Here is a 26,168-nt window from a genome sequence, read left to right on the forward strand (position 1 = left end):
ATAATAATTACAATGGTGTTTGTGTTGTGTGCAACGTATGATGCGCTCGTAAAAAAATAAACCAAGAGCTCATTCCCCAGTCAATGAAAGCAAAAATCCATCTTTAACATAATGGACAGATATAATCATCATGCACTCTGTCAGGCATACTGAGTGATTGATACAAGGGGGGATGTGTGAAATTATGATGATCTGTAAAGATGTGGCTGAAACAGAGAGAGGGAGAGAATCATTTTTAATATGATTAATATTACAGCAGAGAGGGGAGAACAGAAAGAGATGGGATTTGGTCCCTTTTAACACTCTACTCCCATGCAGGGCTGCTTAGCAGGAAAGCCTTCCAGCTGAGGGCTATGAAACAGTTATCACTGCTAGGTGATTAAGTTACTAATTCTTCAGGGAGAAGACATTTAGAGGCCCATATTAAAGGAGAGCAAGGCAAAATTACATTCCGTTTCAATTTGGTTTAGCAATTCTAGTGATTTAGTTAAATGAAAAGCAATTGTTCCAATTAATAGTATTGAATGTTATTCATCAAAAGTGTCAAAACAGCTGTGTTGGTGCATTAGTAACCTAGTCTCTTGTCAGAGATATGGATAATTCCCCAGGATTGAACTGGGGAAAACGGCACATCATCCAGGAGCCTTCAGAGGAACTGAAAGATGGGGGGGAGGGAGAGAGGGTGTAAAATAATCACTGACTCGTCATGGTTCTGCTAGGCCCTGTATTGCAGCCTATGTATCATTTTATCTCTTGCAGGGACAGCTGTCTGAACTGGAGCCAAAGTGGGCAGGTGACATTCCTGAACATGTGAACCTACCTGACGACATCTCCAGGTCCATCATGGGGATACTGGGCAAAATATGCTTCCCCCAGGTGAGCCCAGCGCTCTTAACCAGAGTGGGGGGAGGCCACATCCTCTTCTTCATCCCACACATCAGGAAGTGTAGCACCATCATCAGTGCTAGTTTTGCCCAGAGGGAGCACAATGAGGAGGAATAGAACTAGCCTCTGCTAGCATTTAGCAACTGTTTGGATCCATACACGTGATCTATGGTGGCCACTGTCTCATGGAACCCATCCATCAAAACAGCGATTAAGGATCTAAGAGGAAAAGTTTGGATGTAACCCCTGAATACAATGGGGTAATAAAACACAATGGTGCTGCTAGCCTGGGAATATGACACTCTGGCACGAGACGGGCCCTTCTATTTCGGGATAAACAGAGCCCAGTCTGAACATGGCCGAGGGCATCCTGGAGCTCATTAATCTGTTTGGGAATGACAGAGACAGGATAACAGGTCTGATAAGGGTTTCCTCCAGCCTTTTCCTCACACAGCACAGGCCCCTCCAGCAGCTTCAGTTATCTCCACTCAATAAGGCTTTATACACTTCCTCCCAGGACCCATAATTACCGTCTCAGTGCAGGCGATATCATCATCTTCCTTTCCTTTCAAATTTCCACAGCATTTTTATGAGAGATTAGAGAGCCTTGTCTCTTTTGGACTCCACTGTTTGTTTTCTCCCTGAACCAGTCAAAGAAGAAAAATACATACAATGTACCTGAGTTGAAGGACAGGGGAAAATGATCCCCAGCGCCCAGAAGGTTCAGCAGTGGAGGAGAAGCACGTCTCATGGACATATGAGGCTACCAGGGTGGCCTGTCGTTGCTAGGTGAGCTGGGTTCATGCTACAGTGTAACTGGGAGTGGCCTACACAATTCTCCAGGTTGTGCCACCTGTCAGTGGCCCCCAGCTGCTGAACAGTCCCACCATGCTCCATACACTGGCAGCATAAATGTGGGGGAAGGGTGGGGGGAAGAAGTCTACGCTGCTCTACGTGAAGGATCCTGATACTGGGATGATAGTCCCATGGTCAGCTGTGCCAGCTTAAAGGCAGCAGTTAGGCACAAAGTGGCTACATCACATAGATTTTAAAGCCAGATTAGACAATCACAACAGTCCTATCTGACCTCCTGCATAACAGGCCACAGAGCTTCCCTGAATGTATTCCTATTTGAAGTAGAGCAGATCTTTTAGAAAAACCATCCAATTTTGATTGAAAAATTTCCCATGATAGAGACTACTTGTCAGGGTTCCTTCCCCACTCTGAACTCTGGGGTACAGATGTGGGGACCTGGATGCAAGACCCCCTAAGTTTATTTTTACCAGCTTAGGTTAAAAACTTTCCCAAGACACAAATTCCACCTTGTCCTTGAACAGTATGCTGCTACCACCAAGTGATTTAGACAAAATCAGGGAAAGTACCACTTGGGAGTTCCTGTTCCCCCAAAATATCCTCCCAAGCCCTTACACCCCCTTTCCTGGGGAGGCTTGAGAATAATATCCTAACCAATTGGTTACAAAGTGAACACAGACCCAAATCCCTGGATCTTTGGACACTGAAAAAAATGATCAGTTCTTAAAAGAAGAATTTTATTTAAAAACAAAAAATAAAAGGTAAAAATCCCCTCTGTAAAATCAGATTGGAAGAGAACTTAACAGGGTAACAAAAGATGCACAAAACACAGAGGAACCCACTCTAGCCTTAGTTTCAAAGTTACAACAAAACAGGGATAAACCTTCCTCCAGCAAAGGGAAAATTCACAAGTTGAGAAAACAAACTAATACGCCTTGCCTGGCTGTACTTACAATTTCTGTAATATGAGAGACCGGTTCAGAATGGTTTGGAGGACATGGATTGATGTCCAGTCCCTCTTAGTCCCAAGAGTGAACGAACACAGAAACAAAGCCTCCCCCCCGGATTTGAAAGTATCTTTTGTCCCCATTGGTTCCTTTGGTCAGGTGCCAACCAGGTTATTTGAGCTTCTTAACTCCTTACAGGTAAGGAGGAATGTTAGGCTACCCTTATGGTTATGACACTCCTCCACAGGCCTTGGTAAATTGTTCCAAAGATTAAAGACTAATTGTTAAGAATCTGTGCCTTATGAAGGGATCTGGAGCAGACCTCTAACCACTGACTTGCAACATTACACATCTTTCTCGGAGGATTGCCACAAGGGGCTCGAATCATAACATATGTACAGAGGGATTGTTTGTGCAATACCAGTTGCAAGCCCATCTTGAAGTCTATAAGACGGGCTCAGTGTTCTACAGACCTTCCCCCTTCTCTGCAAGCCCAGCTGGTAGGGCAGCTGGGGAGCCCCAGCTTTGTTGCATATGACAAGGCAGCGCCCCAGTGTGATGGGACCACAGTACCTGCTGGTGCAGGGTCATGACCTATTGAGACTCACGTGCTCTCTGTGCTCCTTACCAATTACCCCTCCCCTTTTTCTGTCTTCCCTTCTCAGTTCTATTCTCTTCCTTCCCTCCCCTTTTCCCCAACCCACTCCTTTGCTCCCATTTACTTTCACCTTCCTGCTGCTATTCCCCCGGCAACATTCCTCTCCCCATAATAAAAGAGATAAATGAAAGCTTTTTAAAACATTGAACTAATAAGGTGCCTTAGCAGAAATTGCCTCTAGGAGACAAGAAGTCTCCCACACATACCAGGACTGAAAGGGGAGCATGCCCACGGCTTCACTCCTCTGGGGGGCACCATATACCTGCTCTAAGGCCAAACACCATTGCCAGTCAGTATGGAGAGTGCTGGGGCTGTGGTCCCATCTCATTCCCCTTCCCCACTCAGTCCTTTTGGGGTGGCTTGTACCCCGGTAGTCGCTAGCAGAGAGCAGTCCTTGTGTTTGAGTGTGTAGGGTCAGAGGCCTACAAGAGAAAGTTGCACTGATTTAACTTGTGTGATTTAAATCAGTACAAACTCCTGTGTAGATGCTTATTTTGCAATGAGCTTAAGCTAAACCAAAATAAGCCTTGTTTAAACTAAAATAAAAGTATCGAAACAGCCTTTGGCACTGGTTTGGCTAAAGCACGTTATCTTAAGTTAAACTGATGTAGCTTTCTTGTTTAGACAAGGCCTAAGATCGGGGAGGGTAACTGTAGCATAATGATGGGGTAAATAGTCCTGAGGGGCGGGGAGGGGAGGGGGGGAGATTTTTCAAATTTAAAAAAAAAAAGTCCATTTTTCAGTGCCCTGAAATTATTTGTGATTTTTCAAATTTAAAAAAAAAAAAGTCCATTTTTCAGTGCCCTGAAATTATTTGTGAATTTGGGGCAAATCTGACAAATAGATTCATCTGAGGGGGGAAGAAATACTTTAGTTTTAGTTTTTTCATTTGAAAAAAAATGGGGGGAAATGGTTTGTTTGAATCGAACCAGATCTTTTCTCCCAAATTTTTGTGTTCTGTATCATAACTGAAAAATCCACTAGTTGCTCAGCAGTAATGGTAACATGCTTTCCCAGATTTATACACCATAAAAATAAATAATAATAATAATGAAACATCATCTCTAGGTAATAGCAGATCCCAGCACTTTATTGAGACCTCTCAGAGCCTTGGCTCAGAATCATGTCATGGTATCATCTAGCATAATTCTAGAAAACACTCATGTGTACAAAGGATATTCACTCATTAGACTTTCACTGTGTTTTACCGGACTCTGGGTGTTTTGTTATTTTGCTAAAAAAAAGCTGCTGAAAACTCTCAATATTTGGTCCACTCCCAGCCATAACAGATAACAAAAAACACTACCTATAGTTTCAATTTAGCCCACCTGGCATGCAGAAAGTGTGGGCTTTAAAAAGAACAGCTAGACAGAACAGAAATGTATTCTTCTGGACTAGATTCTTTACTTAAAAACAAGAGTCTCATCCAAACCTCTTAAAAATCACAGCCCAGAGTCTTTGGTTAGTAACTCCTATTTTTCACATTGTAACAATATATGTCTCTTATAAGGAAGGCACTGCAATTGTTAGTGCCTGCGGGGCATGAAGGGTTACTGATGATAAAGCTGAGCATTTAATATGCATGAGTCATATTAAGTGGGCCTATCTATTTTAGTTTGGATGACTCTATACAACATTTGTGTTGTTGAGTCACATTTCATATAACACTTAAAGAGCATCATTATGTTAAGGCCTGCTTTACAAAAGTAAGCCCAATACATATTGCCCTGATTTTACAAATGGGGAAATTGAGGCACAGAGATGTTAAGTGTCATACAGCAGTTCCATTGCAGAATCAGGAACAGGAAATTCAAATCTCTTGACGCCTACTACAGAACTCTATGCTCTGCACCACGCTCCCTGACAAAGGTAAAATGCTGCATCAACAATACCAGCAAAATACCAACTTCCCACATTAAAATGAATTTTTAAGCATAATCCATCAACTCCTTCTCAATGCACCAATATAAGTAATATTCTTAATATCAGAGGTCTCTAAATTCCAGGTTTTCAGTGCATATGGCAGCAAGTGAACTGACTCCAAAGAACTTTAACTTATCAGTTATACCGGAACATGTTATGCTGAAGGACCACTTGTCAGCAATATAGAATGGGCCCAGCCACTCTTACAAACAGGAATTGCTTCTTTACTATATGTTTTGGGCAACTGGAAACGCCTCTATGTAATTATTTGCAATTGTACAAGTTAGACATGCTGTAAATATAGCTAGTCAGCAATAGTCCCTTTGCCCTGTGGAAAAATTTGACTTTTTTATTAAAAAGTTAAAATAAAAATGGAATAGTTTGACTTGGAAACACCACTGCAGTGCACCCTATTCCCATTATCCTCCATAGGCTGGGATCCCTGATAGTACTGTGAGTCCCATGATGCACTATGGCTTCCCTCTTAGTGAGGGAAAGAGGTGCATTGTGTGAGTGTCATGCCACAATCCATCATGGAACATGAACTCCAGCTGGGGACCCCAGCCCATTGAGGGGAATGGAGACATGAGTTAATTGAACTACATCTCTCAGGAAGCATCGTGGTGGCATATCCAAGTCAACGTGTTTCAGTGTTTGGATGAAAATTGAACAGGTTTTGCTTTATAGTTATTTGGTTTTGACAAAAATTAAAAGGTTTCTGCTTGTTGCAAAAAAATGTGTGAGAAAAATATGGTTTGCTGAGTCAAAAGAGACCATAATTGTCCATCCAAAAAACAGTGTAGATGGAAAATTTTCTACAAACCCTAATTGCAAGAAGAGTTGGTAAAAAAACACTGTGCAATTTTTTGCTAATTATTTAGATAAATTCGCAAAGATATTCTGCTAGCTCCCTTATGAACTCTGCAAGAACTCAAGAAAAAAAGATGCAGTAATCTATTAGAACTAAAATAATTATAACCACCGCAGAATAATGTTTCCAAGTGTGCATTTGTTAAATACAGGGCACACAGCCTGAGAATACTAATTAAAAAATAAAAATGAACATTCAACTACAGATTTTACTTCAGCTTGGAAAGATAGAAGCCGCAGTATTGCAATTGCAGATCTTTGTATTTAAAGCACAAAACTATTATTCTCCTAAAAGATTATGGGCTTGTGTACAAAGGGAAATTGATCAGCATGGCTACAACAAGTAATTATCAGACTATAGCTATGCCAGCATAACTCTGGCATGTGAACACTATTCCAGAATAAAAGTGACTTTATTCTAGAATAATTACTGTGCTTTGGAAGCGGAGTAACTATTCCAGAATAAAGTTACTTTTATTCCATAATTGAGTGCCCACATAGAATTAATCTAGAAAAGCTATAGCAGAATAATTTATTCCTCTATAGCTATGCTAGTCAGTTTCCCTGTGTAGACAAGCAAATCCATTTAAATTGCTGTTATAACAGATTGTTACAATTAAACCTCTTCCATGCCAAGTGATATACAAAGTTTTGTCCAAAGAATGAATTTCTCCAGTCCAGTGTACCTAGTCGGCACATCTTGAAATTACATCCAAATGAGTGGGAATTGTTCTGTTTGAACTTGCAGAAGGAGATGTGCTTGGCAGTAAAAGGATTAAATAGGGCAATGCAAGACTGTATATGTTATATTATAGTGATGCTATTTTATTATAAATAATGCTGGAGGATGCATTATTTATGTTTAATATTGGGCTTGCTTATAAAGTAAGTTTCTCTTTCTCCAGTTTCAGAGAATCATGCCTCCAATAGTAATATGAAGTAAGGATCAGGCAGAGGTGCTTAGTCAAGAGCATTTGGAAGGAGTCACCCACACACCTGTTAGTGTTGGGAAAATTCAGGGATGTTGGAACAGGAAACAATGAAAACATTTTGAGTCACCAGCTCTTTGTATCCCAGGTCCTAAGGTTTAATAACTAAGGATAGAGGAGAATCTCAAAGGGTTAGGAACTCAGCTTTAGTTCATTTAAGGATTTTAAACATTTGGATGTTTATCTGAACCTCATCCAAAAGTATGTGACCCTTTTACAACTGCAAAGCTGGGCTGGAAATACCTTCTGATGAGATTTTTTTGGCACTTCCACTTCTCATCACAGCTTTAAACCAAAATTTGAAACAAGTCTCTGAACCATAAAAAGTGTTCAAGTTGGTTCTTTGAAATGGATCAGGGCTAGTGCCTTGCAGAGAATTTAATCCTTTAACAAGGTTATTTTTTATTCCTATATCAAGGACACATTTGAGAGAACCTTGATAGTCTGTAGACGTTTTGGTATATACAACACTCCCTGTCCACACTGTGGTTAAACCAGATTAGCAACCATGGTGAAATAGTTTGTTGACAGCATGGTTCTAGAACATGATCATAACAGAGCTCTTAAGAAAGAAATCGCTCTCCACAGTGATCCGGGAAACGGTGTTATAACGGTGTTCTGTCCCATCTAGTGGCACTGAGACCACTTGAGAGAGAGAGATTAATGAGTCTGCTCTACAACCCATGGGACACTTGTAATACTGACAGATCCTAGTTGTCGTCAGGCGGGATCGAACCTGGGACCTCTAGAGCTATATGCATGGGCTTAAAGCCATATGGCTCTTAGCTAAGGCTGCAGAGAGCACGCACACGCATGCACGCACACTTTTAAAAAAAAAAAAAGGGGGGCCCGTTTCTTTAAGTGAGCTTCCTGTGGTTTTTTATCACTGAATCTCAGCACTGGCTGGTGGCAGCCTTATTGTGGCTGTTTTTCTTGCTAGGTGCAGTTTAATCAGCAATGCCCAGCTGAGATACAATACACAGAATAGCAGCATCCGACTTCTGGTAAATGTTTGGTTTGCTAATTACCAAGTATCATTTATAGAGTCTCCAACCAGAAGTCATTTGCTATCTGATAAAAAAAACTCTTTGCAAGGGATTTTCAGAAGGAATGAGGTGGAGAATATTAATTGTTAATAAAACTGGAAGGCACTTTTGAATAGGAATGAACTATGAGTAGCTAACCAAGTTCAAATATATGTAAAGGCTGCAGGTCAACAAAAAGGAGGGGGAGAGATTTCTCTTCAGGCTAGAAAGTTTGTGAAACTGCTCGTTGTGGATGCCTCCTATGGTCTAATTTCATTGGTAGTAAAAGTGAGAGGTTCCAGCACCAATAGCATTAATGAGAAGGCAGCTGTACACCCTAACAAGGAGCCTCAGTGCCACTCATTTATCATCTAACACTCATTTCAGTTCTCTTGCACAGAGTTTATACTCTCCTCAGTTTTGGTTCACCTAAGTAAATCATTTAAGGAGAGAATGTTGTTGGTATAAATGTCCACTTTAATGGCTCAGTCTCAGGATCCTAATGGCACCTACTCATGCAGATAGTAACAAACAGCCCATAGTCAGAGTTCTCAATTCTCATGATACTATGGTGTGTCTTAAAAGCCCCAGCTCCCAGATACAGGCAGGTAAGTGAGAATCGCAGGTGTCATGTTAAAAATTTCTTAGTTTGCCAAATTGCAGAGAAAAGAAACACGTGGCCCAAGTGCACCCTACACACTCAAAAACCAGGAAACAGATGAAAGGTTTTATTACTTTTATAATTGTAAGCACATCTCATGATTCTCTGGGGCTTTACTCATGATTGCCAATAAAGTTAGTGCTTTCTTCCATCTGTAGCTTTCCGGGGCACTGACTTTCTCTGAGATATGGCCCTTACCAGTCATTCAGGTTTTTTCACCTGCAGACTGGGTTACTATAATGCACTCTACTTGGAACCATCCTTGAAGACGGTAAGCTCCAGCTGGTGCAGGACACAGAACTGAACTTTGAGTGGGGCTGGCCGTAATGCACTCAGAACACTCATTCTTGCCATTGGCTACCTGTTCTGTACCAGAAGAAACCTGAAGTGCTTAGCCCCAAGAGGTACACAAATGAAAGAACTTCCTCTTTCTCATGTTCCACTGCAACAGTGAGCTATACAAGCGCTGAGGCCAGTGTGTCTGAGGTATGCATCAGGAAATTCTCAGCACAGGGAGAATTCTCAGCACTGACTCTAGAATCTGCTTCCCCTAGCTGCCCATCAAGGTCCAATTTTGACAAATTTCAGGTCATAGTACAAACCTCGTTAAAGTCAAAGTATGTTTGATATTTTCTCATGTTTGTTTCTTGCCGTATAAAACAGAGGAAGCTTATATTAACAGATGGAATACTTGTTCCTGAAGCAGGTAAATGCTAAGTACAGCTGGGGAAAGTTCTCAGTTTTGATCAGTCTGTGGCAATTAGTCAAAATTTTGATCAAAAGAAAAAAAAATCACAATCCCCCCCCCTTTTTTTTGTTTTGATTCATCTGATCCACAGATCAAGTGAATCCCAATAATTACTGCAACAAAAGAAATACCAGGATGCAACAGAATAGAAATTTAAGATTCTGCAATTTTAAAAATTAACTAGTGATTTTGCGTTCCCAAATTAAGGTGTTGTGACGTGATTGGGCTTCTCCCCAGTTTAACAAGTAATTACTGCCATGCCCAGACTCTTAAAGTAAGTTAACTTGTCCAAACATAAACCCATAACAGACAAAACACAGTTCTTTAGCTCCCCCTTTATCCTAGGATTCCTTGGACTCTGGTCCCAGGGGTCTCTATAATCCTGTTCCTTGCCACTTCCCAGTCCCAGCTAGCTCCCCTTCCAGAACACCAGCCCCAGGGCGGCCTCCCTGAGCACATACTGGTTTGTTCCAAGGACCCACTGCTGGAGTTAGCTCCACTCACCTGTGGTTCCTCTCCCAGGCTCAGCCTAGCCCAATTACTCCTCATCTTCCTGTCCTCTGATAGGCCTTCATAGCCACACAGGTGTAGCCCTACTCCTTTTAATTAGCCCAGTTGGGCATACCTGCTCTGACACAGGGGCACTGGGCCTGGTCTACTCACAGGGACCAGCTACCTGTGACAGGCACCTTAAAGGAGCCTCCTTTTCCAAAGTTGGGTGGCTCCACACTTGGAGAATCTAGCCCCTTTAAGATGTCTTAAGTTGGGTACCCAAAAGTGACTAGCCATTTTTGAAGATCTTGCTTATGGTTCCTAGGCACCTCTCTTTGGGGCACCTCTGAACTGGGAAGCTCCAGAGTGCAAGAAATCTGAGTCAACAGCACCTTGAGTTTTTTTATTTATTTATTGACAAAAGAAACTAGGGAGACGCTGTTCTGACTATCACTTGATCCACACACTGCCTCTTATTTCAGTTCACGCTTTCCCTGAAAGGTTAATTAGTTGCTGTGCTCTGTGAACAGACAGTTTAGTTGACTGTACACTTGTTTTTCTGCCCTGCTTTGGCATAATGCTGCTGTTCTTATTCCTTTTTGCATTGTTCCTACACAGGAAGGCAGGAAAGTATGTTTCCAGGCTCCCAATATATGCTTGTTTTCCCTTATTGTTGTTCACTCTGTTTACACAGTCGCTGTTTTTCTTCATCTTCTATGAAGAAATGTTGGGCTAATAGAAGGAGAGACATTTAAAGGAATGGAAAAATAAAGGGCAGGCAGAGTCTGACTGAGCAAAACACAGACTTTCATTCTCAGCACTGTTTACTTGCAGAGTCAACCTCTACCCTGCAATGTTCAAATCAGTTATAAGTACAGTCCATATAAATCTGGAATAGGACCAAATACCTCATGTAAAAATAGGACAAAAACATTAGCAAGTGACCAAGCAGATTTGGCTCACATTATCAAGTAACCTACTCCAAATACTAACTTCCAAATTCTGCCACCCTTGCTCCCACCTTGTCCAGGAGTAACCCTGTTGGTTTCAACAGGACAACTCACAGAGCAAGGCATTACCACTATGGGTGAGGACAAGCCTAATATGTGAACCTTTATATGTTGGGCGGTTCAGAGAAGGACCCAGAAATGCAACAGCTCTCTCTAAGCTATTGGACCAAAGTTACAAATTGAAACTACCCTCAGAATATGCAAGAGCAGCCATTTGGAAGTTCTAAATCCCTCATACGTGCATGAAGACATCTATTGGCATAAAAGCAAACAAGCCTGTATGCACTCAGCTGTTTTTCATTCACAATATTTATCTGTGCACACACATGTTTGCATGTGCAATTATTGGGGGGAGAGGTTATTTGCACAAACTGAGGCACTTACAAATTTTGTGGGTGCAGTTGCAGAGGCCTGTTTGAAATGTGGGTGCTTTAAGCCCTCAAATTTGGATTGAAAATCTATAGGCTCTCAAGATTCCTGGTTCCTTCTACTCCTAAGTCAGTAAGGAGACAGCACAAGAACGATCTCTCTTACAGAAAGAATGAGAAGTTGTATTTCTATCGGGAAGCACAAACAGTTCAGGTTTGCTTTGAGGTTTACGCAAAATTTCCTATTTTCTTTGAACTGGTAAAACTCATCCCTACTGAAAGCAGGAGTGCTTGGATTCCCACTGTAGTCAAAGCAATGGGTGACTATCACCATTCCCAATGGTACCAAATCCATGATCTACCTTCTCAGTCAGTTTAGTTTGGTCCTCTAAGTTAGGAAACGCCATCCCTTCCTGGAGGAATGGAAGTCCAAAACAAATTCTAGGCATTCACCCCATCTCCATCAGGGGCAGTGGCTTTCTTCTAAGGTTCTACACACACTTCATCACTTCTCCACTTTCTGCAGGGAGGAGTGGAGGGGACCTTCAAGCTCTTGCCCCCTCCAGGATCCCCAAAACAGACTCCAACTTTCCCCTCCAAAGTTTTCCCTTTTCCAGCTTCTCAGCTCTTGATGACTCCAACAGCCACTGCTGCAGCAGCAACTACCAGGGCTTCTCCTCTTCCACTCCCTAGAGAGGACCCACAAAAGGTTTTGCCTGGTTTCTCCATTGTAGGAAAGGGGGCTGCCTTTATACACCTCCTGTTTCCCAGCATTCCTTGTGGTCGCAACAACCAATCTGAGATTACATCAGTAACAGGCCTGTCGTAGATCTGGACCTGTCCTTAAAGGACCAGCACATCCTGATATGCGTACAATTTCACCTCATCCCACCCAAAAGCATTGTCCCAGCATTAGACCAAGCCAGTTGGCCACCACAGTGATATTAGTTTCAGATCTGCTACTTTACAAAGCTGTCAAAGCTCAGAATGTCATAAAAAACAACAGCTTTTCTCTTCCACCAGAACAGAGCAAGCATGAGTCCACTGGATATTTTGGGGACATCCAGAAAGACCCTGAAGCATCTTCTAAAAGTCTAGAAACTCAACAGCCAGGAATGGACGGCGCAGCAGGAAGCACAAAGAGAAAAATAGCTCTCAGAGCACATCGTAACAAGTTGTTAAATATCACCATTCAAAATGTAAAAGATTAATTTCCAAGTGCTACAGCAGGTCTCAGAACCCTATTAATAGAAATTAGAGGGAAATCTAATAAGGAATGACAGAGAGAAAGCTATCCTCTCCACTGCTCCCTGGGGAAGGTGAGCAGAGACTGAGAGATGACACTTTATCTCTTCTAATTCCCCCTGGTCCCATAATTGCAGCATTCATTCAGCAAATAATAATAATAAATATGGTCTGAAGTGACTCCAGCTATTTCAGCCTTGATAAATGGGTTGAAATAGTGGCAAACTCAGATACAGAGAGCATCTTTTCCATAAAATTTGATAGGGTATTAATAACATTAATGGAATACCATGCAATCTTCTCTTTTTTTAATTCTCATATTCTTCCCCAGTCCATTTCCCAGCCCCTTCAGACAGACAGACTTCTCCCTCCAATAATGGCAAATTCAGACTATTCTGAATAGAGCTCTGTGTAAGCTCGAAAGTTTGTCTCTTTCACCAATAGTAATTGGTCCAATAAAAGATATTACCTCACCCACCTTGTCTCTCTAATATCCTGGGACCAACGTGGCTACAACAACACTGCACACATAAATTCAGACTGTGTCAGCTTTCTACTGAAAATGCATCTTGAGAGTTAGTCAAATACATTTGACAGGATTTTATTCTTTTATTGAACTGTTAACAGGGATCTTTCTGGCTGACGTAAATTCAGATACAGCCTGAGGGTCACAGGTCCAAATCAAGTACTACAGCACAGATTTCTCAACCCAACTCTGGCAGCACACCCCAGTCCTGACCAGGAATTTCTCTGTTCTTCCACATCTGAGTATAAACTGCCAAGGATACTAAGTAAATGCACTGGTCCCTTGCAACCCTGAGGATCAGGAAATGAGAAGTCTTTGCAATATTCGTCTGTGTCTCCTGCTGTGTCCTAGAAAGATCCTCTGCATATTTAAGGACAAAAATTTAAGGACAAAAACAGACTATCTCTGACTAGTCCACACCAAGTACATACATGTTAAAGATGTTCTGGGAGTTTAATCACTTCCAAAGGGGCCCTTCAAAAAGCCTAGATGTAGTCAATAACATTGCTGCTTCCTTACTTTGATACTGTATATTAATGTGATCCTGCTCCCATTGGAACCAACATCAAAACTCCTATTGCTTTCCATGATACAAGATCAGACCATAATTAAAGGTTCATGGTAAGCCGGGACACAACACCACTTATCCCTTTTCATGTGGTCCTTTAGGGGTGTTTTCCAGGTGTCAAATTCTTGCAGACCACGGGGAATTAAATGAACACGCTCCTCTCTGTACTTCAGGCTTTCAGCTTTGGTTCTTGTAAAAGGCATTGGGTTTGCAAACAGAATGGCTATATGATTAAAAGAGAAAAAAAATGGTTCATTTTTCCAGCCTCACGCATGGACGTAGGGAAGCAGCAGTCAAGTGTTTTATATCTCAGTGCTTCCCTTGCAGGAAAATAAAAGGAAAGAAAGAAAATTATAGAGTAGCAGGGAAATGAAATGTTTGAACAGAAAATAATTTCCCTAACTCGTAGCCTGCGGGCATAACCTGTCATAACTCTGCATGAATTGAATAGTCAGGGAGTTCAAGTTTTCTGCAGCTTACCATAAACTAATATGCTCCATCACATCACGCTCAGGAGACAAGCATCTGAAAGAGCCACTGTAGTTAGTACAACAAAGGTAATTCTATGGCTTAATATAATTCGGAGGAGCCATTAGGAGCCCAGTACAAACCAGTGTGTTAAAAAAAAAAAAGAAAGAAAGAAAAGAAAGTGACTTGGAGGTGGAGAGCAGCAGGAAAAAAGGAAAGATTTGTCTCAGATGGAGAACTGGATATGAATTTCTATCCTAAACCATTCCAGAGATCATGGTCTAAAGGCCCAAAGTTACATAGAGCTTATTTCCATGGTTACACCTTTGTATATCCAGAATGACTCCTATGACTTCTGCCTGGTGGAGGGTATTTAACCCTTTAAGGTTCTCATGTGATGGTGGATCATCCTATGAAAGATGCTACAGTGGGAAAAGGGGCGGGGGGGGGGGCATTCCAGGCTCCACATTGGTGGGACTGAATGGGAGTAACAGGAGCATGCAGTGGTTAAGGAGGAATCCAACTACTTTAATCCCTTTCCTGCACAGAGGGTCAGATTCTGTTTTTCCAAGAGTGAATATACACTCACTCGATTGGTTTTTGCTGGAGTTACTCTGGCTTTACTTCTGACTAACAGAGCAAACTTTATCCCACAGCATGCCAGTTAGTCACTGAATAGAACAGAGGTGGAAAAGTTGGATGATTCCTGAAGATTGTGGCTTTTTTCTTTTCTCCCCAAGTTCACACGTAGAACTTGGAGTGGCTTCTCTTTTCCTGAAGTACCATTAGACATAGGGTAATCAACCATAATACAAGAGAGCCTCAGTGGGGGGACAGCCCCTTCTCTCAGCAGAACTCATATGCTCCTGAACTGGGGCAGATGCTAGAACTCAAGTGGCCTACCAGAATTCAGACTAGGTTATGGCCCATCCCTGCTTTTAAAGAAAAACAGGAATCAGACTACAAACAAGAGATATCAAGTGGCATAACACCTCAAAGTTCAGCCTTGGGATTTTTTGAGGGATGAAGCAAGGACAGTGGTGGCTGATTTCCTTCCCCTCACTGCAGAGGCAGCAGAACGGTGGGCAGTTGTTGGGGGCCCATTTTCAGTCCAAGAAACCTTTGTCTGGAATTTCCCCGCTGTGTGCTACCTCCATATGCTCTCAGTGACACCCGCTGTTCCCTGTGAAACAGCCTGTGAGTAAGTCTTACTGATCTGGCATCAGACCCTGCCACTGCCTTAGTCTCCCCGACTCTTGCACTTAATTTGACAAAGACTCTCATGTGCCAAATTATACCCCTTCTTGAGGTCTGCTTTATGAAATCATCACAGCTCAAATGTCAACTTGAATCAAAACAAGTCTTTCCTCTATTGTACAGTTTCTCCAGCCCCTTGCTGGGCTCCACAATTCTTTCGCTAAACCCTGCCTGGAGTTTCCTCAAACCTCTTCCTCTTAAGGTTTCTGCTCATGTCCCTCACTGCAGGTAGGTCCAACCAGGACTTCTCATCTAGCTGATGTAGCGAGCTCTTCGGTGAATCCTCTCTCAGCCTCCTGCAGAAACCTCCCTAAAGGTCACTCTCCCCAGTTAGCTGGGGCCTGAAGCCCTGATATGAAAGACTTTATTAGCTCTCTTTAAACACAGGAGCTCTGCTGGACCCACTTCAAACTCTGATTCTCTGGGGAGGCCAGCCCTAGGTCTTTCCTCAGTTCTAGTCTTCCTCTCTGAGACAATAGATTCCCTCTTCCAGGAAGCTCTGGCCCCAGCTACCATCATATGGTGCCTGGTTACCTGACCCAATCACTGGCCCAACCCCAAACCTGGAACTGGATGACAAGGTCAGTGGGGACTAAGCCCAAATCCCTTGAAGGGCTAGCCCAGTCTGTGACATAGCCCCTCATGTATGCTTACTTCCATCCCGCTCAATTGCCACTCTGATCCACTATGCATTTCCTCTCCTACATGTTGATCAACACCCCCTCATCAGAATGTCACAGGGTGATTTGGCCCTTTAAGGGGGTGGGGATCAGCCTCACATATGCCAGGTGGAGGGAATAAGAGTATAAGAGTCATAACCAAGAACCAGGCCTGCTGGGAGATAAAAAGACAGCCTGTAGTCATTCAGGAGGGAAACTCCAAGGACAGCAGATCTGGGCATGAACACCTATAGAAGTATAGGCCGGAGGTGAAAGCACTAGCCAAGGATTTAGGAGATTTGGATTCAAGCCCTTCCTTGGTGACCTTGGGCAAGATACTTAATTTCTCTACTTCAGCATTTCCATTCTCCTATCTGTAAAATGGGGATAATAGCACTTCCCTACCTCACAGGTGTGTTGTGAGGATACAAGTGTATAAGGTGCTCAAATCCTAAAGTAGTGGAGGCCATATAGGCACCTAAGATGGAATAAATGCTCCATTAAAGAATGGAAGATTAGCTTGGAAAGGACGCGTGAGGAGGCCCAGGAAGGACAGATGGGGTGATAACCCAACTGTTTAGCCTTCCAGGACCAGGAACCAAAAGTAGAGTATCTTTTGTTTAACTTTTTAGAAAACATTTAACACATACAACCCCCAATCATTTTTCAGGCAATTATTTTCTTTCAACAAAGATCTGGGCTGCACTCATTTGGGGTTTTGTAGGAGAAACTCAGACACTGGGGGCCAGACAGATCAGTCAGATACTCCAGTACTTTCAATTGCCCATGGAATTCTGGCAGGGGTAGCTGAGCCTGCCACCTTTCCATCTCAACATCTCTCTAGCACACACAAACTAGCAGATCACTACCCAATCTGGAGCCGCCTTGACTCAATTCCAGCTCTGTCCAATTGCCCCATCTGCACAAAGAGACAACACGAGGGATGTAACCTGCTCAGTAGCAGGGGCTTCTCCAAAGCACTCAGTCTGACCTCGGCGTAATGAACAGAATTAATATGGCAAAGCCTCTAACACGGCACCACTTCCCAGCAGCGCAGCGACAGCCTCTAATTGATTAGTCCATAAAAATCTGTGCACTAGATTGAAAGGAGCTGCACTAATTCTCTTTTATGTTAAATTTCTGTCTTTCTCCTTTATCGAATACTTCGTCCAACGTCCCTTCTGCTGCCTATTGTGGGCTTGCTGTGGGCCTGTTTTCCTCTTGCCCAGATTAAGTACCTAATCAAAATCTTGTCTCCCTTAATGGCATAAAATTGAAAGATAGATATTGCACTTTACACAGCTGATTAAACACTAGAATGTGGCTAAATGCTTTACAGGGCTTGTTACATTAACTAACTCTGTCATCTGCCAGCTATCTTTTAATTGCATATGCTCATGCTGCCACTGGTGAAGCCAAGGTAAGATTTCTTTTTCCTTCTATTCTCTCTTTCCACTCTCCCTCCATTCCACATTATGGCCCACCAAAGTGTGGTGTCAGTGAGCAGCTGCGAGTTCCAGTAACTTCAGGGAAAAAATGTCTAAAACTCTGCCTATAGTTTTCTCTCCTCCTACGTTCATTCCTTGTCAATCACTGGCTCCCAAACAGTGATTTGTGACCACCTGAGTGGCTCATGTGATGGGAATGGACGGCTAATAAATGCCACGAGACCTTCAGAAAAGAGTAGGGCCTGCCCTCAAAACTACCCCAGTTGCTTATGGGTAGGAGCTCCTGTTCTAGCAGTCCCAAAGAAGCCCTGGTGGTAGAAATGAAAATTGTAAGGTGATCATACTATGGTGTTGAGGGAAGTACAAGAATTTATACAGAACAGAATAGGAATGAAACTCCCACTGATTTGTCATGTAGACACCGGTTATAAACACAACTGGGAACTCAGGAGCTTTTCCCAGGCCCCCCACATTGTCCACCTGTGTTACTGTTTGGGGGAGAAAGCTCACAAGGCCTCTCCCACTTGACTCAGACTGTTACAACTTACTCCTGGCCTCAGATCAGAGTTCATTCTCTCTGCAAGGTGCTTGACAGCAATTATCACCCATTTACTACAACCAGACCCAGTTTGGATTGCCTTAACAAAAGAAAAGAAGTTACAGAAAGAGAGGAGCATGCAAAGTTACTCTAAACTTAGTTACAGAATATATTTGAGATGCCTGAAGGTATTACTTGGCAGAACAAACTATCAGTCTAAAAGCTGTCCTGTCTGTCCAGTAAGTTGTGAGAGTAAACAGGTCTGCTTTTTCACTCTATTGAGAACATATTTGTGTGCTCCCTAAAAGCCCCTTCACTTTGTAACTGAGGAAATAGGCTACATGTTACACCTGTTGGAAGCCAGACCAGAATGGTAAAAGCTGCTTTGAATGCAGTTCAGATAGTGCATGCTTCTTCCTGCCCCCATCCTGTTAGAGGGAATCCATTTGCTGAGCAGTGAAATGAAACACCTTGTGGTTTTGGGGCCAGACTATCCTAAAACTCTCTTCCTGTTCCAAAACACACCAAATTGCTTTCCAGAACTACAGATTACAGCTAATGAGCAAATACAGAGGGGTCCCTTCGGTCACTGACAACCCCCTTCCAAATTCTATCCTTAGTGCGCTAAAGATGGACTCCAAAGAGACAACAAGGAGTCAAAGTGCCACCTTGGAATTGTGCTCACAGCCACTAATGAAACTAGTGCTAAGGTTACCCCTAAACAGACCCAAAGCTAAGCACTAATGAAACTAGTGCTTAGCTTACCCCTAAACAGACCCAAAGGGCCAATTTTCTTCCCCGGGATGACAGGCTAGTGAATGAAATACAAGTAACTTTTTCCATTTAAATGGTGTTGAATCAACAATGACCAGACAGACACTGCATCCTGATGGCAATTAAAAATCGATTAATCGTCTTTCCATCCCAAAAGAACCCTGCTCTCATCCCAGTCTCCATTCTCCAGGCTCCATATAAAAGCCCACATGAATGAGTTCATCATACTACTGTTAATGTTTTATAAAAGCTTAATAGAAGCTATTATGAAGTCTTTACTAAGTGCTTCTTATTAAAGATTCATAAAGGCACAATATATATTTTAATAAGGCAGGTTGTAAGATACAAAATTCAGCCATGAACTAAATATCTCTAGGATCACAGCAAAGGTTTAGTCTGAAACCCAGTCAGGATATCCACAGAAGAAAGGTGCGTTAGCTTTTCAGAAGCTCCCTTCCACCCACACACATGAGCCATCTTTTCTGGGTGACTAGCTCGGACAATGACAGGTCCCATTCTAGTATTTTATGTAAGTTAGCTTCTTGATTTACACTAACATTGGCTGAGCTGTGCTGAAGGACCTTCCTTCTGCATATCCTCTAGGGGTCTCTCTTCCCTTTCCATCAAGATACAGAATGTTTGCTCCTACTCTGAAACCAATGTTTGCAGTGTTGGTCCCAGTATAAGAGAGGGACAAGGTAGGTGAGATAATATCTGTTATTGGACCACTTCTGATGGTAGAAGGTACAAACTTTCGAGCTACACAGAGCTCTTCTCCATCAACAGAAGTAGGTCCAATAAAAGATATTACTTCACCTACCTTGTCTGTCTCAAGGTACAGAATGACTTACAGTTAGCCAGTGACATTGCTAGAATGCATTTCAGGGGAGGATAATGCTCCAGTTCAAGACAGGAATACCTGGATGGCTTATTTATGCACTATTTTCTCATTTCTAAATTTTGGGTTGAAATAATGGATTATGACAGATAATAAGCAAAAGTGAGTAGCAGTCTTATCCTAATTCTTAGTAGACATTTGGCCATATCCGTATTCATTTGACAGTCACACAATCCAGTACATATTGCCAAACCTTTCTTAGTAGAGACCTAAGACTAGAACGATGACAGGTCAGAAATTAAGTGGATTGACAGAGTTACAGGGGGAAGGAACTTCATTTTCACCAGACCTGGTTAAAGCCAATGCCATCAGTCCCTCACTTCCATGATCTTCGAATTCACACAGCAAATATATTAACATTTTTCCCTTTTCCTGTGCTCTGCTGTGATCCTTGCCGAGCTTCCACAGGTGCTGGAACTCGGGCTTTTAGGGGTGCTTCCGCACCCCCTGTCTGGAAGTGGTTTCCATCATATACAGGGTTTAGGTTGGTTCAATGGCTCTCAGCACCCCCACTATACAAATTGTTCCAGCACCCTGTGAGCTTCTGTCTAGAAGGACGCACATTTCAGAGCCATGAAACTCACAAAATGTATGCTCAGGCATGGGCAAAGCACCTTCAGCAGGCTGCAACTGATTAGGTTACAGTTCATAAACTCTGATCCTAGTAAAGTGCTGAGCACCTCCTGCGTGGGTGCTGAACTGCCCTGTTGCTTTCAAAGGGCAGCACTCATCAACTTGCAGAATCAGGCTCATAAGACACAATCAGTGAAGAACTGGGAGGAGCCAGGAAAGAACAGAAAACTCCAGCAAGAGATTAGAATCTGTAGAATATCCTCTATCTAAGGGCATCATTCCAGAAAAAAACGGGGTGGGGCAGCAAATTATGTCAGAATATAGAGCATTAAACTTGAATACGTTGTCACCTGTGAAGTTGGGGATGAGGCAAAAAGTGAAGCATATAGACTTATGAAAAGTCAGTAGGAGCAAATTAAAGGTTGAGAGGAGAGGGCAACTGCCCCCCTTGCCCAGAGCAACCGACATACCACCTCCATCTGTGTAAGATAAGAGATGAGATGGTAATGAAATTTTAAAATATCCCACAATCAGGAACTGATCCAACTGAGCGTCAAGGTGCAGCCCACCTCATCTTCCCCCTATGGATTTCTTTTTTACGTGGAAGGACAAAAGCAGGAGGAAGACAAACGTCTCACTGTGGCTGCAAAGAGCCTTCTTTACAACACACTGCAACGAATGAAGAGAGTTTGCCGCTGCTAGCCCTCTGCCAACTCTTATCTGACTCACACTTTCTCCTCACTTACCTTCCAATCCCCATTCCACTCTTCCCAAGGGGTTGTGGAATTCAATATACGTGAGAAAAAGTATTTTTCCATTTAAGCTGTGCTAAACTAACAGTGACCTGAATAAGACCCCACAGTCGTGACAACAATTAATAATCGATGAATCATTATCCTCCTCTAAACAAAATTCCATGCTCCTTCCAGGCTTCTCTCTGGGGCTTTATGTATATATAAAGAACAGTGCATGTGTAAAAATCATTGAATAAATGAGTAATCCCAGTAGAAATTCTTCTCTTAAGAATCTGCAGGGTTCTCATTAGGCACTAGTATTACTAGTTCAGTAGGATCTAGTTTCAAGAAGTCCTGCCACAGATATCAACAGATGCCAGAGAGACATTTAGAGCTAAACAAAAGCCTGGAGCCAAACAAAACACCTGCTTCCCTGCCACTAGTGACGGCATGTATAGTTTGGATGGTACTTCTTCCAATTTCACCCATGATCATGCAATATGTGGGGAAGGGAAGTCAAGCCCTGCCATGTAAGGGGAAGGTTTTCAAAAGTGTTCAACTCCCATTGGAGTTGACGGGAGCAAAGTAGCGCTAGACAAAAAAATTCAGCCAAAATCTTTTTCAATGAAAAAATGCTGATTTGGAGACACCAAAACATTTTGCAAATTTATGTTCGTTTTTCCAAATTGGAAAAAGTGTGGGGGGGGAACCCAAAATTCCTAAAACACCAAAATCTTTCATTTTGACATTTTTCTATCCAAAATATTTTATTATTTCAGAATTAAATTACTTTTTGTTTCAAAATAGCCTTTAATTGCATTTAAAGTATCAAATTTTTTTTTTCCTAACTTTTTGGACTTGCCAGCCAAATCAAAAATCCATTATTCAGAGAGCTGTTTGGGGCAGAAACCATCTTTTTGTTCTGTGTTTGTACAGTGCCTAGCACAATGGGGTCCTGGTTCAAAACTAGGGCTCCTATGTGCTACTGCAATACAAATAAATAATAAAATAGGCCAACAATGAATAGTTCTGAAAACCTCGCCCTACAGTGTCATTGCTACATTAGAAGGCATTCGTGCAGCCTGTCTTTAAAAGAATGGGGTAAAACTGTGAAACACTGCCTGCAACATTTATCTGTGAAAAATACCCACGTAATTTTGTTTCAGGCAATTGCATGTTGGTCAAAGTTTGTACAAAATATTTTGTGAAATAAGTTACACACCAAACTATACAAAATATTCAATTTTCAGATGTTGGGATACAAATATCTAACTTCATCACAGGTTACATTTCTAATTTTAAATTACAGCATTGTGGATTTTTAAATGAGATTTTTTTTCCCAAAAGAATGGGCCTGTTTTCACAAGCAACCTATTTTAAAGTAAAACAAAAACTGGACATTTTCTAGACTCCACAGAGTTGGACCATTTTCAAGTAGTCACAACACAACGAAGTGAAAACCTCATACTGGGAAGTTTAGTTTAGTTTAAAGAAAAGGAGTACTTGTGGCACCTTAGAGACTATGCATCCGATGAAGTGAGCTGTAGCTCACGAAAACTTATGCTCAAATAAATTTGTTTGTCTCTAAGGTGCCACAAGTACTCCTTTTCTTTTTGAGGATACAGACTAACATGGCTGTTACTCCGAAACCTGTCATTAGTTTAGTTTAGTTTACTTGGAAGTTTGATTTAGTTGGTGTTGGTCCTGCTTTGAGCAGGGGGTTGGACTAGGTGACCTCCTGAGGTCCCTTCCAACCCTGATAGTCTATGATTCTATGATTAGTTTTCAAGTTACATTGTAAATATTTTGCATCGCCCTGTCAGACTATTTATTATGTTGGTACCTAGGGACCAACAAAGAATGGAACTCCATTGGTTGGTGTTATAGTATTGACAAGTAGTTTTGCATTTATTTATTTTTGCAGAACCATCAGTAGTGTTTTTTGCTTCCTGCAATGCTGGCCTGCTGAGTGGTGCCTGGTCCTGTTTATTCACAAGTAAGCGAAATGCCAAAATAAAACAAACAATTACTATTTGGGAGAGAAACATCGTGAACCAGATGTCCATATGATTCATTTGAGAGGAAACACCATAGTCTAGACTTTAGACTGAAGTTACACAATCGAATTTAAGATCATACACCTGATATAGTTAGTGCAGCCATCTAGTAAGGGAGAAGTATTACTGAGAGACACTTTGGATGATATCTTAGAGACTAACCAATTTATTTGAGCTACAGCTCACGAAAGCTTATGCTCAAATAAATTGGTTAGTCTCTAAGGTGCCACAAGTACTCCTTTTCTTTTTGCGAATACAGACTAACACGGCTGTTACTCCGAAACCTTTGGATGATATGTTGAACTGAGATCCTTTTGCCTGTCTGATTTCTGTCCCAGTGGCAGTTAAAGGTCCTATGGCAATTTTTGCAGAGAGGTGTTTTGGGCCAACATTCCCTCTCTCAATAATGAAACAAATTCTATTATCCAAGGCTACACATCCAAGGCTACACATATTGCTGAGTGTATAATGGCTGCCACATTTGCCTACGATCTCTGTGCTACCAATAACTGTCACTGCCCTATAAAGTGCTTTGAGATACCTAGAATATGAAGGCATCTACACTACACAGTACAACTTCATTTACTGAAGATTTCAGGTGACATCTGAATTTCTCCTTAAAAAGGGCCCAAAGCTGTAACCCAAATGCTCCCACATTTTGGAAAGTTCAGATTCTGGCTGATTTTAGTTACTACGTTACTGAAATTAGAGGAGTCACATTAAAAGGCTTGGTCCTTGCTGGTAGCTGCATTGCAGGGGAGGGGGGAATTGGCACAGAAGGGCAGAACTGGTGGTGGTTTGGGGTTTGGTTTAACAAAGTCACAACCATGTGTGTTTTGGATCTGGACCTCATTTTTCCACAGGCTGCCAAAGCTGAGATGGTAGGAAAGTATATTGCATTTCTTGGTAGAGTAGAGAGAGGACTCCTTTATAATAATCATGATGAGGGATCTTTATTGAGGCTGCTGAGTATATACAATCCAGAGTGTCCCTTGGCTCTCTAGTTTTCAGACTAACAGAACTCTATGCTGTCTAGTGCTACCCTGACGGGGGATTCCAATTCTCCTTTCACACCAGTTCTACATCATCATCATCATACCACCAACTTCAGTGATATTATTATTTCTAATTTACACTTGCTGGAGTACTAGCTTCAGCATAGTCCTGGAAAGGACTATGATACAGCAGAGGCTGCTAATAAATGGTTCGGGTTTAGCCCATCTGCTATAATTCAGCAGACTGAAAACTAAGGAATGGGGTAGTTTTGCAAAACCTCATCATTATTCTGTGGGTTCAGAGGGTGTTCTGATCCAGGTCCTGGTTTTCTCCAAGCCACCAAAGTTCTGAACAGTTTTGACAAAAGATTATGATTTTGGCCCATTGATAAGCACCTATCAGGACTGAAGGCCCAAGGATGGACAGCATTAAAGGAGATATAAAAAGCAGCTACCCATAACAAATACTTTCCCTCTTATTATAGCAGAGAGGTTGTGCTTGCAGGCACAGCTTGGGTCTTGTTTTTAGATGCAGAGAATAGTAAAATAGATGCAACGTGTATGAATTATTAAAAACTGCACAGATTCTCTCCCCCTCAGCTTCTTGCTTAATCCTTGTTCATTGTTGGAGGCTCTGGGGATGATTGACACTTAACATGGCTCTGCCCTGATCCTTTACCCACTGTATGCCTGACACAGAGGGAAAAAACCACACACACAAGCATACGCAGATTTCAAATGCTTCAATCTATTTGATTTCCCCTCCCTCCACACTTCCCCTGAACCAAGCTCCTTGCAAACTACAAGAAGGGAGAAATGTCAAACTAATATCACTTTGTTTGTTGCATGATTAAGAAACTCTTTGTGCTTTTTAAGTAACAGATATTGGGAATTAACACACAAGGAAAAAACCTCAGTGTTATCGGTGGGTTGTTTTTTTTTTAATTATCCTAATTTTTCCTATGCAGGAAAAAATGGTGCAGGAGTCTGTAGAGTGGCATTACCCCCTCTCTTAAGAAATGTAACTGTATAAACCTGCAATTCAAAGGTATCTGAGGAATATCAACTTATCCCTCCCCAATAAAAGTGATCTCCAAAGAATGCAAGCTGGCGATGTGAATGGCTCTGTTATTCCCTGGACATTTACAGCATTAGCTGTGATCTTACACAGCCTCAAATTCGCATGTTGAACAACAAAATCTAGGCAGGCTTTAGTATTGTTCTCTCTTACAATGAGTATGTGGAATTGGCTCCCTCTTACCCTAAATGAACTGAATACAAATTAAAATATGACAGGCACCAAGAGCAAAGCTTATTAAATAAGAAACATACCTTCATCCTTCAGAAAGTCAAATCTCAAAAGATGAGGGGTTTGAGGTCAGTTCAGAGAAGCATTCTGAAGATTTCAGAGTAACAGCCGTGTTAGTCTGTATTCGCAAAAAGAAAAGGAGGACTTGTGGCACCTTAGAGACTAACCAATTTATTTGAGCATGAGCTTTCGTGAGCTACAGCTCACTTCATCGGATGCATCCGATGAAGTGAGCTGTAGCTCACGAAAGCTCATGCTCAAATAAATTGGTTAGTCTCTAAGGTGCCACAAGTCCTCCTATTCTGAAGATTGGAAGTTTATCTGATGTTGATCCTCACACCTTGATGTCTAAAAAGTTTGACTGGTTAGAATATAACGTGGTAAGAACACAGATGTCTGGTTTACACTAGCACTGCTGCCATTCCCCAGTGGACCTAAGATGGCAATAGCGCGAAGCTGAGAAATTTCCACACATAAAAAAGAATAATGTTGACTATTCAGTTATGTTATTTGAGAGGGGAAATATCTGCCTGATACTGCTCAAAGTTGGCAGACAGATTCTGAACTAAAGTACATTGAAGTTAATGGAAAGACGACCATTATCTATGATGTGTTTTGAATCAGATCCTTATAGAACCATAGAAATGTAGAGCAAGAAGGGACCTGGAGAAGTCATCCAATCCAGCCCCCTGCACTAAGGCAAGACCAACTAAACTGATAGGCATAGTTT

The 26,168-nt window shown here is 41.9% G+C and overlaps 1 long non-coding RNA gene across 1 annotated transcript in view; it reads right to left on the reverse strand.

The window, feature by feature from the left end:
• Positions 1 to 826: 826 nt before the first annotated feature.
• The window catches only part of LOC122462720, a 109,780-nt gene continuing 84,438 nt past the window's right edge, over positions 827 to 26,168 (reverse strand). Inside the window, exons 2-3 of the long non-coding RNA XR_006285433.1 lie at positions 1,416 to 1,526; positions 827 to 1,104 (exon numbers count right to left, since the gene is read on the reverse strand). This is a non-coding gene — a long non-coding RNA (uncharacterized LOC122462720). The remainder of the gene's footprint in view (positions 1,105 to 1,415; positions 1,527 to 26,168) is intronic.

This window comes from Chelonia mydas, chromosome 13, assembly GCF_015237465.2.
Source record: "Chelonia mydas isolate rCheMyd1 chromosome 13, rCheMyd1.pri.v2, whole genome shotgun sequence".
In the NCBI taxonomy this organism is placed as follows: Eukaryota; Metazoa; Chordata; order Testudines; family Cheloniidae; genus Chelonia; species Chelonia mydas.